At 43.1% G+C, this 15,487-nt stretch overlaps 1 protein-coding gene across 1 annotated transcript in view; it reads right to left on the minus strand.

Annotated features, from left to right (window-relative positions):
* BNIP5 (BCL2 interacting protein 5) overlaps window positions 1–10,628 on the minus strand; it is a 45,381-nt gene extending 34,753 nt beyond the window's left edge. The window contains exon 1 of the mRNA XM_061398008.1: window positions 9,579–10,628. The gene's annotated coding sequence lies outside the window, so the exon portion shown is untranslated. The remainder of the gene's footprint in view (window positions 1–9,578) is intronic.
* Window positions 10,629–15,487: the final 4,859 nt, after the last annotated feature.

Raw genomic sequence — 15,487 nt, forward strand, 5'->3', positions numbered from 1 at the left:
TATAACAGTGTGGGCAGGCATAAATCCTTTTGAAGAAGGTTGCCATTACCCCTACCACAGTTGGCCTCAGGCCTAACAACAGGGAGGGAACACAGCCTTGCCCATCAACAGAAAATTGGATTAAAGATTTATTGAACATGGGCCTGCCCATCAGAACAAGACCCAGATCTCCCCCAAAGTTAGTCTCTCCTATCAGGAAGCTTCCACAAGCCTCCTATCCTTATCCATCAGAGGGAAGAGAGAATGAAAACCACAGTCACAAAAAACTAACCAATCTGATCACATGGACCACAGCCTTGTCTAACTCAATGAAACTATGAGCCATACCCTGTGGGGCCACCCAAGACAGACGGGTCATGGTGAGAGTTCTGACAAAACACGGTCCACTGGAGAAGGGAATGGCAAACCCCTTCAGTATTCTTGCCTCGAGAACCCCATGAACAATATGAAAAGGCAAAAAGATAGGACACTGAAAGATGAACTCCCCAGGTTGGTAGGTGCCCAATATGCACCAGAAAAAACTGGAGAAATAGAAATAACTCCAGAAAGAATGAAGAGATGGAGCCAAAGTGAAAACAACGCCCAGTTGTGGATTTGACATGATGGAAGTAAAGTCCAATGCTATAAAGAACAATATTGCATAGGAACCTGGAATGTCAGGTCCCTGAATCAGGGTAAATTGGAAGTGGTCAAACAGAAGATGGCAAGAGTGAACATCAACATTTTAGGAATCGGTGAACTAAAATGGACCGGAATGAGCGAATTTAATTCAGATGACCATTATATCTACTACTGTGGGCAAGAATCCCTTAGAAGAAATTAAGTAGCCCTCAAGGTCAACAAACGAGTCTAAAATGCAGTACTTGGGTGCAATCTCAAAAATGAAAGAATGATCTCTGTTCATTTCCAAGGGAAACCATTCATTATCACAGTAATCCAAGTCTATGCCCCAAACACTAATGCCAAAGAAGCTGAAGTTGAACAGTTCTATGATGACCTACAAGACCTTCTAGAACTAACCCCCAAAAGAGATGTCCTTTTCATCATAGGGGACTGGAATGCAAAAGTAGGAAGTCAAGAGATACCTGGAGTAACAGGCAAGTTTGGCCTTGGAGCACAAAATGAAGCAGGGCAAAAGGCTAACAGAGTTTTACCAAGAGAACACACTGATCATAGCAAACACCCTCTTCCAGCAACACAAGAGACGACTTTACACATGGACATCACCAGGTGGTCAACACCGAAATCAGATGGATTATATTCTTTGCAGCCTAAGATGGAGAAGCTCTATACAGTCATCAAAAACAAGACCAGGAACTGACTGTGGCTCAGATCATGAACCACAAATTGCAAAATTTAGACTCAAATTGAAAAAAGTAGGGAAAACCACTAGACCATTCAGGTATGACCTAAATCAATCCCTTATGATTATACAGTGGAAGTGACAAATAGATTCAAGGGATTAGATCTGATACAGCGCCTGAAAAACTATGGACAGAAGTTTGAAATACTGTACAGGAGGCAGTGATCAAAACCATCCCCAAGAAAAAGAAATGCAAAAAGGCAGAATGGTTGTCTGAGGAGGCCTTACAAATAGCTGAGAAAAGAAGAGAAGCAAAAGGCAAAGGAGAAAGGGAAAGATATGTCCATCTGAACACAGAGCTCCAAAGAATAGCAAGGAGAGATAAGAAAGCTTTCCTCAGGGATCAGCGCAAAGAAATAGAGAAAAACAATAGAATTGGAAAGACTAGAGATTTCTGCAAGAAAATTAGAGATACCAAAGGAAAATTTCATGCAAAGATGGGCACAATAAAGGACAGAAATGGTATGGACCTAACAAAAGCAGAATATATTAAGAAGAGGTGGCAAGAATACACAGAAGAACTATACAGAAAAGGTCTTAATGACCCAGATAACCACGATGGTGTGATCACACACCTAGAGCCAGACATCTTGGAATGCAAAGTCAAGTGGGCCTTAGGAAGCATTGCTATGAACAAAGTTAGTGGAAGTGATGGAATTACAGTTGAGCTATTTCAAATCCTAAAAGATGATGCTGTGAAAGTGCTGCACTCAATATGCCAGCAAATTTGGAAAATTCAGCAGTGGCCACAGGACTGGAAAAGGTCAGTTTTCATTCCAATCCCAAAGAAAGGCAATGCCAAAGAATGTTCAAACTACCGCACAATTGTACTCATCTCACACGCTACCAAAGTAATGCTCAAAATTCTCCAACTAAGCTTCAACAGTATGTGAACCATGAACTTCCAGATGTTCAAGCTGGTTTTAGAAAAGGCAGAGGAACCAGAGATCAAATTTCCAACAGCCATTGGATCATAGAAAAAGCAAGCTGCTGCTGCTGCTAAGTCGCTTCAGTCGTGTCCAACTCTGTGTGACCCCATAGATGGCAGCCCACCAGGTTTCCCCATCCCTGGGATTCTCTAGGCAAGAATACTGGAGTGGGGTGCCATTGCCTTCTCCAGAAAAAGCAAGAGAGTTCCAGAAAAACATCTACTTTTGCTTTATTGACTATGCCAAAGCTTTTGACCGTGTGGATCACAACAAATTGTGGAAAATTCTGAAAGAGATGGGAATACCAGACCACCTTATCTGCCTCCTGAGAAATCTGTATGCAGGTCAAAAAGCAACAGTTAGAGCCAGACATGGAATGATAGACTGGTTCCAAATTGAGAAAGGAGTACGTCAAGGCTGTATATTGTCACCCTGCTTATTTAACTTACATGCAGAGTACATCATGAGAAATGCTGGGCTTGAGGAAGCACAAGCTGGACTCAAGATTGCCGGGAGGAATATCAGTAACCTCAGATAAGCATATGATACCACCCTAATGGCAGAAAGTGAAGAGGAACTAAAGAGCCTCTTGATGAAAGTGAAAGAGGAGAGTGAAAAAGTTGGCTTAAAGCTCAACATTCAGAAAACTTCCATACTCTGCAGGCAGATAGGGAATATATGGACTGGTACAGCCATTCTGGACAACAATCAGGCCGTGTTAGTGAAAACTGATGTCTACTTTCCAGGGACTAGCAATTCCACTCCTAGCCATTCTCACAAAGCTGTTTAAGGGCACATACACAAGCTGTGAAAACAAGAGAAGTGAAAAGCAAAGGAGAAAAGGAAAGATATACCCATTTGAATGCAGAGTTCCAAAGAATAGCAAGGAGAGATAAGAAAGCCTCCTCAGCAATCAGTGCAAATAAATAGAGGAAAACAACAGAATGGGAAAGACTAGAGATTTCTGCAAGAAAATTAGAGATACTGAGGGAAGACTTCATGCAAAGATGGGCTCAATAAAGGACGGAAATGGTATGGACCTGACAGAAGCAGAAGATATTATGAAGAGGTGGCAAGAATACACAGAAGAACTGTACAAAAAAGATCTTCATGACCCAGTTAATCACGATGGTGGGCTCACTCACCTAGAGCCAGACACCCTGGAATGCAAAGTCAAGTGGGCCTTAGAAAGCATCACTAAGAACAAAGCTAGTGGAGGTGATGGAATTCCAGTTGAGCTATTTCAAATCCTGAAAGATGATGCTGTGAAAGTGCTACACTCAATATGCCAGCAAATTTGGAAAACTCAGCAGTGGCCACAGGACTGGAAAAGGTCAGTTTTCATTCCAATCCCAAAGAAAGGCAATGCCAAAGAATGCTCAAACTACTACACAATTGTACTCATCTCACAGGCTACCAAAGTAATGCTCAAAATTCTCCAAGCCAGGCTTCAGCAATATGTGAACCATGAACTTCCAGTTGTTCCAGCTGGTTTTAGAAAAGGCAGAGGAACCAGAGACCAAATTGCCAACATCCACTGGATCATCAAAAAAGCAAGAGAATTCCAGAAAAACATCTATTTCTGCTTTATTGACTATGCCAAAGCCTTTGACTGTGTGGATCACAATAAACTGTAGAAAATTCTGAAAGAGATGGGAATACCAGACCACCTGATCTGCCTCTTGAGAAACCTGTATGCAGGTCAGGAAGCAACAGTTAGAACTGGACATGGAACAACAGACTGGTTCCAAATAGGAAAAAGAGTACATCAAGGCTGTATATTGTCACCCTGCTTATTTAACTTATATGCAGAGTACGTCATAAGAAATGCCAGGCTGGATGAAGCACAAGCTGGAATCAAGATTGCCGGGAGAAATGTCAATAACCTCAGATATGCAGATGACACCACCCTTATGGCAGAAAGTGAAGAGGAACTAAAGAGCCTCTTGATGAAAGTGAAAGAGGAGAGTGAAAAAGTCAGCTTAAAGCTCAACATTCAGAAAACCAAGATCATGGCATCCGGTCCCATCACTTCATGGGAAATAGATGGGGAAACAGTGTCAGACTTTATTTTTCTGGGCTCCAAAACCACTGCAGATGGTGATTGCAGCCATGAAATTATAAGACGCTTACTCCTTTAAAGGAAAGTTATGACCAACCTAGACTGCATATTAAAAAGCAGAGCCAACAAAGGTCCGTCTAGTCAAGGCTATGGTTTTTCCAGTGGTCACGTATGGATGTGAGAGTTGGACTATAAAGCGCTGAAGAATTGATGCTTTTGAACTGTGGTGTTGGAGAAGACTCTTGAGAGTCCCTTGGATAGCAAGGAGATCCAACCAGTCCATCCTAAAGGAGATCAGTCCTTAGGTGTTCATTGGAAGGACTAATGCTGAAGCTGAAACTGTAATACTTTGGCCACCTGATGTGAAGAGCTGACTCATTTGAAAAGCCCTGATGCTGGGAAAGATTGAGGGCAGGAGGAAAAGGGGATGACAGGGGATGAGATGACTGGATGGCATCACGGAGTCAATGGACATGAATTTGAGCAAGCTCCAGGAATTGGTGATGGACAGGGAGGCCTGGCGTGCTGCAGTTCATGGGGTCGCAAAGAGTCAGACACGACTGAGCGACTGAATTGAACTGAACTGAACTGAACTGAACTGAAACAAGGATATCCATGGCAGCACCATTTGTGGTAGCAGGGAGTTGAAAGATCCTGGGAGAAGGACAGATAAGAGGTAGTGGATGGACACCCTGGAGAATTATTTACACATTAGAAGCAACCGACAGAAATGTGGAAGTATCCTAGAGATGCAGTGTTTACCAGGGGGAAAAAAGTGAAAAAGAGAATGCTGCTAAGTCACGTCAGTCGTGTCCGACTCTGTGCGACCCCATAGACGGCAGCCCACCAGGCTCCCCGGTCCCTGGGATTCTCCAGGCAAGAACACTGGAGTGGGTTGCCATTTCCTTCTCCAATGCATGAAAGTGAAAAGTGAAAGTGAAGTCGCTCAGTCGTGTCTGACTCCTAGCGACCGCCTGGACTGCAGCCTTCCAGGCTCCTCCGTCCATGGGATTTGCCAGGCAAGAGTACTGGAGTAGGCTGCCATTGCCTTCTCCAGAAAAAGAGAATGAGATGTACCAAATAACATTATGTAAATTAAAAATACAAATTGGAAAGACAACAATGCCAGTTTTGTAAGAACACATGCAAAAAGATACACATTCAGCAGTAAGCAGGATTCCTCAGGGGGAGAAAGACATATATGGCATAAACACATACAGGCATCCCCAAAGAGAGTACAGAAGGGATTGTCTTCCCAGGATCCAGAGCCATCCCCAAAGATAACCACATAAATGAAAGACAGTTCTCTTGAGGGCTGGCAAAAGGATTCAAGCTGCAAATGCAGTGGAATCCACATCTCTATCTAGCCATACCTAGCCACAAATGGGGTGCAACAGACATTTCTGTCTGGCTATATTTGGGGATCCCCAACCTGATGAATGCCAAGCCAAGTTCTCAGGACACAAAATGAAACAAACAAGAAGGTAACAGCTAGCTCAGGAGAGAAAATTCAATAACCAATGTATCTGGATTCCAAAAGGAAGGGACAACATGAAATTCTATTTTCTTCTCTTTCTTAGGATAGACAGATTCAGGAATGTTGACTCTAAACGAATTCTGACCCTTCACTTGGTCTCTGCCAGTTTTCCTAGGATCCAGTGTGTAGGCTCCAAAGTGAGTGGGGTTTAAAATATAGTGTAATTCTGGTCTTTACCAAAATTTGGCAAGGTTTTCCATTACTTTTGTTTGTTTGTTTTCTTGGCCATGCCACATGGCATATGGGCTCTTAGTTCCCCGACCAGAGACCGAACTTATGCCCCTTGAATTGGATGCTCAGAGTTTTAACCATTACTCTTAAATTTAGTTTCCCCTTGGCTATTTAAGGGAATAATTGGTAGCAGTTTACCAGAAAACCCCTCAGAATCCTGTCAAATCTGGGACAGACACATGTGGGGGCCATTCTTTGAGGGTGGATATGAGGATAACTAATTCTGTGGATTTTTGTTTACAGTCCTGTAGTCTCTTCAGAGTGGAAAGGCAATTCAGAGGAGAATTGGTAGAATGAGTACCCAAGTCAAGGAGGACAGAGGGCAGCAGTAGGCGTTACATCAGTCTTCATAGTCTTTTGTTATAGGTACTTATATCTTTAATTTTTATTAGCCTATATCTTTAATTTTTATTAGCCTTTCACAATGAAGTTTTCAGTGAAGTTTTCAAATTTTGGAATTTTGAAGTTTTTGGAGGCGTCTGCATACCAACTATAATATGTATCCATCCTATTTGGTTTGGGAACGCTTGCCTTCAAGCACATCTCTTAAATGAATGATCTTGTCTAATTGGAACAGTCTTCATAATGGACAGAATAATTCTAGGTTGTCATCAGTAAGATTAGTCCATTCACATGTGGAGACACTGTAATTTTTAAACATAAAACTGGCTGGGGTTCCTAAAGAGGAGCCAACCTTAAAGCCTTTAGATGACTAGGATCCCATTTTTGGAGTTTTTCTCCAAGAGCAAGCACACAAAGTCCTAGATAGCCAAAGGGATATGCTTAGGGCTGGGGCTTGAGTTTTGTTCACAGTGTGACTTTCATGGGATACTTCTTTTTTCTGGCGGACAGCCTTTGCCCTCTTTGTCCAACCTGTGCCCTGGTGTCCCTTGTTACATGGAATTTTCTTGTGAGTGGTAAGTGACCTATCGGGAAATCTACTCACTTGTGACCACTTTATTCTTACACAGGAACCTTGTGCCTTGAGGATGGTTGTCTCTCATACACAAGTGGCGAGCACTCTGGCAGCATTTAGGGGTTCAATCTGTGTCTGCCAATTTTACTTTTTGGTTTGCTCTCAGGAAAATCCAAGTGTATTCTAATTCAAAAACTAAAAGATCACTCACTGGAAGGACAATCTGTCCTTATCCAAATCCTAAATAGATTTGGAGAGTGTGACCTAAGGGAGGGAGCTTGAAATCCAAGAGCAGACTCATCAAGCCGGAAGAGGCGACTCTAAGAAGCACTGATCACAAGGGCTCAGCACAGGTACCTTGCTCACTGATGAGAGTCACTATCCCTCCCGAGGTGCTCTTCCTTGGATCCCACTTCTGACACCATTCAATGTCAACCTAAATAAGGAGGTAAACTGAGGCAATCTCAAATTACCAGAAATTTTAGATTTGAGAGTAGCAGAGGAATTGCAATTTGGGAAATGCATGCTGTAGCCTGAATTAATTGATGGTTTGGGAAGGAGTCTATTTATGGGCAAGGAGTGCAAAGATAGGGAAGTCCAACCAGAGACCAAACAGTAAGCTTATTGGCTTGAGAACGGGGAGAGATTCTTGACAAATGTTCATTGGTAAGATGTCTCAGTCTCCTGTAAATCAGACCTTTAATGGAAATCACTTTCTCTTTTCTTTTTTAAAACAACATTTTAAGTTCAGACAGGATCTTTCCTTGGGGCACATTGACCCTCTAGTTGTAGTGTGGCCTCAGCAGTTGCCATGTGGGCTTAATTGCTCCACAGCATGTGAGAACTTAGCTCCCCAAACCAGGATCAAACCTGAGTCCTCTGCAATGCAAGGTGGATTCTTAACCACTGGCCCACCAGGGAAGTCCCAGTCTCTCTGTTCTGAAGTTGTTATTCTGAGGGCACATATGTGAGATTCTCCATTTCATATTTTCATTCATTTTATATTGAAATCCTTTATAGATATGGATGATACAGATATAGATATAGGAAGGCAATATTGTTATCACTTGTAAAAATATTATACAGCCAGAAAATTGGAACCTACTAAAAACTCAGAATAACACAAAAGAGTCTGTGTGCCAAATAAATGTACACACAAAAAAGTCGTTTTTCTATTTACTGTTACTTTTCTATTTACTATATTTCTATATAACCAATTAGAAGATATGATAGCAGAAAATATCCTAGCCACGACAGCAATTTTTAAATATTCTAGTTACCCTAAAGAAGAAATGCATGAGATCCATGAATGATATAAAAGACATGAGAAAATTTAGAAACATCCATGAAAAAAATGTCAACTCTGTTAATTCATAATCCATCATATATCCAGTTAAAATTCAAAAGAAATTGACACAGAATTTTAAAACTGACAAAAATTCCCCTAGCTCTATATCACTGGAAAATTAGCAAGTGAGTTTACAAATTTTTGGAAAAGAAAAATAATTAAGATGAGGAGGGCATGTTTTCTCTGCTAGATAGTAAGTGTATTACAAAGAAGTAAATCAGGCTGCATCCAGAAGAATTAATGGGCAAATCAATCAAGGAAAAAAATAAGCTCTGAAGCCATACAAAATAACATACAAATTTATTGAGAAAGAAAGCTCACAAACCAAAAAGAAGAGGGGATTGATGATGCAGTAAATGATGTTGGAGAAACTGGCCGGAAATCAGAGGAGGATCGTTTTGGATCTACACTGTAGTTTAAAATATTTTCCAGACGCATTAAAGCATTACATATAATAATTCCACTTAAAAAAGCAAACAAAAGAACTTAAAAAAAAAGGTAGATAAATAAATTTGGATAAAAGACTTTGTAGGAACAGAAATAATAACCAGACGTTAGCTGCGCGGGGCGCACTTGGCGGCCGCAGCCGAGGCTTCGCTCGGGAAGAGACGCCAGACGCGGCCGCGCTCAGGCCCCGCCGCCCACACCGCGGTCTCGCGACCAGACGCTGAGGCGGCAGCGATTCCAGCCTCCGGACCCCGAGCACGCTCTTGGCTGCTTCCAGCCGCTCCCTTCTTCCTTTCCTAACCGCAGGCCCCGCTCGGTGCCGGACGACGCCGAGGGCTGCCAGCTTGGGTAGAGAGGAGCCCTGCCCTCAGCCTCGCCCGCCGCCGGGCCTGCAGGGGCCGCGGGAGCTCGGCGCCCGCCCTTCCGCGAGCCTCTCCGTCGGCGCGCGGGAGCGGCGGCGGCAGCCCCGCCGGCTCCCTCCCGCCCGCGGGTGGAGACTTCCGGACGCCGCTGAGGAGATTCCAGCCGGCGTTCGCGGGGGCGCAGAGCAGTGAGCACCCGCTCCTCCCCCAGCCGCCGCCCGCGTTCACCCACCCCTTTCGGCCGCCGGTTTCTCATCGCCGCGACCGCCGGCGGGTTTCGACCTCGCGTCCCTGGCTCCGCCGGCTCCTTTCCCGCCACCCGGCCCTCTCCCCGCCCAGCCCCCGCCGCCTGAGCGTCCCTTCGGGGCACTGGACTCACTCACCCCCGCTCCCTGCTCGAACCCCAGCCAGCTCCTGGCTCTTATCCCGGCTGGTCAGCTCCATGAGGCCCACCCGGGAAGCCCCGCTCCGGATCCGGCCTCTTCGTCCTTCAGGGAGGGTGCGGTCTGGGCTCTGCTTTCCCCAGAGTCTTGGCCCCCAGAAGTGCGAATCTTGTGGAAGGAGGGAAGTGGAGGTCCTGGGCGCTACTTGGGTTGTTTCCCCCTGGATGGGGAGCTGGTGTGGGTTATGGAGGATGTGGCTTCCCTTGTAGCTCAGTCGGTAAAGAATCTGCCTGCAATGCAGAGTCGGACACGACTTGGCGACTAAAACCACCAACCATGGAGGATGTGTATTTGGATTGGAGGCGACTTGAGGATGGTGTGGTTGGGGAGTGAGGGAGCCGTGGGGGCGGTGGCGATTTTTACCCCTTGGGTTAGGCTGTGGCCTGTTGGAAAACCTCCTTTCCTTCTCTTGACTTGCATCCTTGACAGTTCTTTTGGCAACGTTGATGCTTTTCCTAATCTGTGCCAGATGCAATTTTAAAAAATGTTTATTTTTATTTTACTTACTTGGCTGCGCTGCGTCTTAGTTGTGGTAGGGGATGTGGGATCTAGTTCCCTGACCAGAGATTGAACCAGGTTCCCTGCATTGACCACAGGGGAAGTCGTGATGCAGTGTAATTCGTCGGCCTACTTGGAATTTTTCACACCTTTCCTTTCCTTTTTCTCGTCTCAACACGAAGCAGTGTCTGATTCTCCTCAGAGTGGTGCAAACAAGAATTACTGGGGAAGTGTTAATTATTCCATTTCTTCTTGAGTATTTTCCAATTATATATTTAAGATTTCTGTGAGAGAAGACTTTAGAATAAGGGACATCTTTGTTTTGTAGGATGTCTTTTGGGGTTAGGAGTAATACAGAAGGAATAGATTCATCATCTAGTTATCTCAATTAGATTTAAGTATGTACTGCCTTATGTAATTCCTTCCAGTTAGACCTGGGAAATAATTTTTCTCCTTTCATACATAATCTTTTCTCCCTGCCCCCTTACTAGGTGTCCTCTGCTTTTTTTTCCTGAAGTAAATATAAACTTGTTTCATTCTGTTTTTAATTTTTTTTTTTTATTATCAAAGTGTGATAAATTTATAGGAGACCTGGAAAACACACAACAAGTAAACTTGTTTCTTGAAGGAAATAATGTAGTTAGACCTATGAGGTTGATCCTTGTCCAGGCATTTTATGACAATTTCAGGACAGTGCCATACGTAAAATATAGTCTATTATATAGTCTATTAGTCATTAAATAGGGATCTAAAATACTGTGCACTTATTGCCTGTTTTGATGCAGAGCTATTTAGTTTGTATGAAAAATCCATTGATCTCTGTCCTAGAAAGATTTTAGGATGAATAGAGGTCATAAGTATCTGTGCATCTCCTTTGAATTTCTTGAGTTGTATTTTAGTATTTATTTATTGGCTGTGCTGGGTCTTAGTTGCTGCACAAGGGACCTTCCATTTTCATTGTCGCATGCAGGATCTTCAGTTGTGGCGTGCGAACTCTCGGTTGTGGCATGTGGGATCTAGTCCCCTGACCAGGGGTCAAACTGGGGCCCCCTCCATTGGGAGTCCAGAGTCTTAGCCAGTGGACCACCAGGGAAGTCCCTTTTGAGTTATATTTTAATTCACATTGCAGAGTTTTATGGCTTATCATTTAATTTAAGTCTTTTACTAACTTCCCTTCCTTCTACCATAATTCCTGAAGCCATCTTATATATGTTTTTTAAAAGTATACTTGGTTTTGTTTAAAACAGTTTTAGATTTACAAAAAAATTAAGATCATGCAGATACCCCCACCCAGTATCCCCCGTGATTAACATCTTACATTGGTATGGTACAGTTGTTACAATGAATGAACCAGTCTTGATACATTATTAACTAAAGTCTGTAGCCTATTCAGATTTCCTTCTTTTTTTTTTTTTTCCTGTTTCAGTATTCCATTCAGGATATTTTTTACTCTTCTTTTTAAAAACATTTATTTATTTGGCTGCACAAGGTCTTAGCTGTGGTATTCGTGGTCTCTAGTTGTGGCTTGTGGGATATAGTTTCTTAACCAGGGATGGAACCTGGGCCTCCTGCACTAGGAGCATGGAGTCTTAACCACTGGACGACCAAGGAAGTCCCTCCATTTAGGATGCCACGTTACACTTGGTTGTCCTATCTCCTTAGGCACCTGTTAATTTTATTTTTTTTTTTAATTGTGTTTACAAACTTTTTAACTCTGTGGAACTGTGAGGTTAATTATCTTAAGAGGCTACTATATTGCTGAGTAATGCCATTCATAGCTTTGACAGTGAAAGATTGATCTCTCTCTCCACTGGCAGTGTCTATATGCTGGGAGCCAGCGTGAGGAACTCCACCCGTGACAAAGGTCATGAGGAAGGAGGCTCGGCATACGCGCAGATGAGCCTCCAGAGTCCCCCTGGCAATTCTCGAGCATCTACCCCCAAAACCAGAGTCTGCCTACTTTACTACTTTGTGCTCTCACCTATACCTCTGACTTTATGGGGGGCTGTCCCCCACCACCTCTCTCTGAAAAAGAGTTAACTTACAGCTCCAGTTAATAAAGTTCCTGGGCGTGACAAGAGTGTTTCAACCTACAAACTCCTTTGGAAGTCCTCTAGCCTGCCTGAATAGGTTCTTCCGGCCATATGTGATTGTTCACAGCCTCCCAACCATGAAAGGCATGAGATGTTCTAAACTGTCTTAATACAGATTCCTTTGAGCAGTTAAAAGATTGATTAGAAATTGTATTAGTGAAGGGTTTTTCACTTGTTGGGCCAATGTTTGCTGCTAAGTTTCCATAGCCCTTACCTACTGTGTCCCTGGCAGTGTATTGATTAATATAATTGGTGTATAGGAATGTAAGTAGTAGCTTTAATGTTTGTAACCTTGGACCCTTGAGTTAATTCTTTTCTTGTTATAGCCCACCACACCTTTGCCCTATAGGAATGTAACTTTATCTAATGCTTTTGGAGGGTGGCGCCTGACTTTAGAATAATCACCTTTAGAGAAAAATAAGTTTTCTGAAGAAAGGATCTTAAAATGTTAACAGGCCTCTTGGCCAGAAGATGATGTAATTCACCTAAACTTTTGCATATGATAAGTTTGCAGGAAGAAAGCCTGGCTTACTGTTGACTCTACCCCCTTCCCCCATTATCCTCTATGCACAACTTAAGGTATAAAAACTACTTTGGAAAATAAAGTGCGGGCCTTGTTCACCGAAACTTGGTGTCCCCATGTCGTTCTTTCTCTCACCTTCTGGCTGAATTCCCATCTGGAATGTGGAGGCTTGTCAAGCCTACTAACTATGCCTGGGCTTCTAAGATCTGACTGGGGAGGCCTTAGTGTCTCCTCTCCTTTGGGAGAACGGGAGGACGCCTGCGGCCTACGTAGGTGACGTAAATTCCTTATCTTGGAATTTTATTAGCTTTCCACGTAAACCAAGTTATTCAGCCTCTTTTCTCCACTGAATTTTCTCACTGAGCTATCCTTATTTGATCACTATATCTTTAATTCTACCGTATCCTGATCGCCAAAGCCGTCTCACCTTCAAAACCCCTGACTCCACCGGGGCTGGACCCCGGTATCTATAGTTTTCTAATATGTTAGCAAAGGTCCAGAATCTATGTCATCTTGATGTAACTCTTCATGAATTTTTTATTTTTAGGTTTTAGAATTCCACAGTTCAGCTTTCAAGGTTTTGGCAAAGTCTTGTTTGTCTCCTTACTAGAATTTACCACACTTACGATTCTTATTATTTTGTGTTTGTTTTTGTCTATTTCCCACAGCAGAATAAAAGTCCCATGATGATTAAAAACTATTAATTTTTGTTGTTCATTGTCTCCCAGTGCCTAGAATAGTGCCAGGCTTGTTGTGGGTACTCAGAAAACTCAGTGACTGAATGGTGGTTGAATCTAATAGTAACCAAAGCTAGTAGTCATCTTTGCTATGGTGAAGTCTACATTTTTTCCTTATGCAATTAATAGTTTAACAATAATATTTTATACTTACATTTTTTCATTGTATACAGGGTTACTCCAGATGTTTAGGGGGCAGGGAACTCAATAATTTATAGCTTTTACCATCTGACTTTAAAAAAAAAAGTATGACTGACCAGAATTTTATACTTTTATTTTAGTTAAATCGTTTTGTTAAAGTTATTGTTAAATTATTTGCTATTCATATAGCACCTAAAATTATGTCAAATAATTGTTAAAGATGTTCATGGAACAGGATTTGAAGTTAAGTAGGCTGTTTTGATGCTTTTGAACTGTGGAGTTGGAGAAGACTCTTGAAAGTCCCTTGGACTGCAAAGAGATCCAACCAGTCCATTCTGAAGGAGATTAGCCCTGGGATTTCTTTGGAAGGAATGATGCTAAAGCTGAAACTCCAGTACTTTGGCCACCTCATGTGAAGAGTTGACTCATTGGAAAAGACTCTGATGCTGGGAGGGATTGGGGGCAGGAGGAGAAGGGGACGACAGAGGATGAGATGGCTGGATGACATCACCGACTCAATGGATGGGAGTCTGAGTGAACTCCAGGAGTTGGTGGTGGACAGGGAGGCCTGGCATGCTGCAATTCATGGGGTCGCAAAGAGTCGGACACGACTGAGCGACTGAACTGAACTGAGACTGTTTTATTTAGCTTTTCAAAGTTTTACATTTCTGTGCTGATAATGAAGGTGAATTGTTTCAGTACATGAAGCCTTGTGTTGAATTAATGACATTAGTCTTGGTAATCTTCCTGTAAACTCTTGTGATTTCTTTATATTTCAGTAGTATACATGGTTCGATAAAGGAATGTTGACATAAAAACAAAAACCAGCAATAATGAGAAAATGGCCTGCGCCCTTATCAATGGGGGTTCAAAGGGAGGATTCCTGGAGTATCTCCGCCAATGACAGCTTCCAGTTTGCTGTGTCTCACAGAAACCTTCCTTCCTGTTCACTTGGCACCTCAAACATGTCACCCAGGGCTTCAGTTTCACAGAGAAATTCTGGCTGCGGGCCAGGCCCTCTCTGTCACTACCTCCCTCCCAAAAAGAATGCCAAGCAGTGGCTCTGGCTTTCTGGCCACTGAACAAACCCAAATCAAAGCTTCCCATTTGGGAGGGTTGGTAAGGAGAGAGATCCCCACCAGCAGAAGGGCCTGGGACTGACAACAAGCAGAAGGGAGGAGAGGGGTTTCAAGAAGGCCCTATTCTTCAGGAGCTGGCCACCTACCCGCAAATGCTTGTCTATTTCTCCTTCTATTCAGCATCCCTTCTTCCTCTGCAAATGGGCTTCATTACACCCATATTCCTGCCAGGTCTGAACTGGCTGAAACAATGCAATTTAGTCCCTGGGAGCTGGGACCTCTTTTACAGATAGGAGGTTATGCAAATTACTAGGCAAAGAGAGTTTTGCAACATGCCATGAATAATTGCAGTAGCTTGAAGGGCATTGAGAGTAGCAACTATCTTCCGTTCCAATGTGTCCCTCTCTTTAGTGGGCTGAGTGATGACCCCCAAAAGGCTGTGTCCAAGTCTAAACCCCTGGAGTCTATGCAATGTGACATTATTGGAAAAAGTCTTGGGGTGTAGTTAAGGACCTCAAGATGAGATTATCTGGATTGAGAGTGGGCCCTAAACCCAATGACAGATCTCCTTATAAGAGAAAAGCAAAAGGCTGTTTGAGACACATAGAGGGAAGACAGCCATGTAAAAATGGACGTTGAGATTGGCGTGAAGCATCTATAAACCAAGGGATGCCAAAGATTGCCATTGGAATCTAGGAGAAAGGCATGGAATGGGATCTCCCTCAGAACCTCCAAAGGGAAACAGCCCTGTTGATAACTTGATTTTGGACCTCTGATC

This window comes from Bos javanicus, chromosome 23 (assembly GCF_032452875.1).
Source record: "Bos javanicus breed banteng chromosome 23, ARS-OSU_banteng_1.0, whole genome shotgun sequence".
Lineage (NCBI taxonomy): Eukaryota > Metazoa > Chordata > Mammalia > Artiodactyla > Bovidae > Bos > Bos javanicus.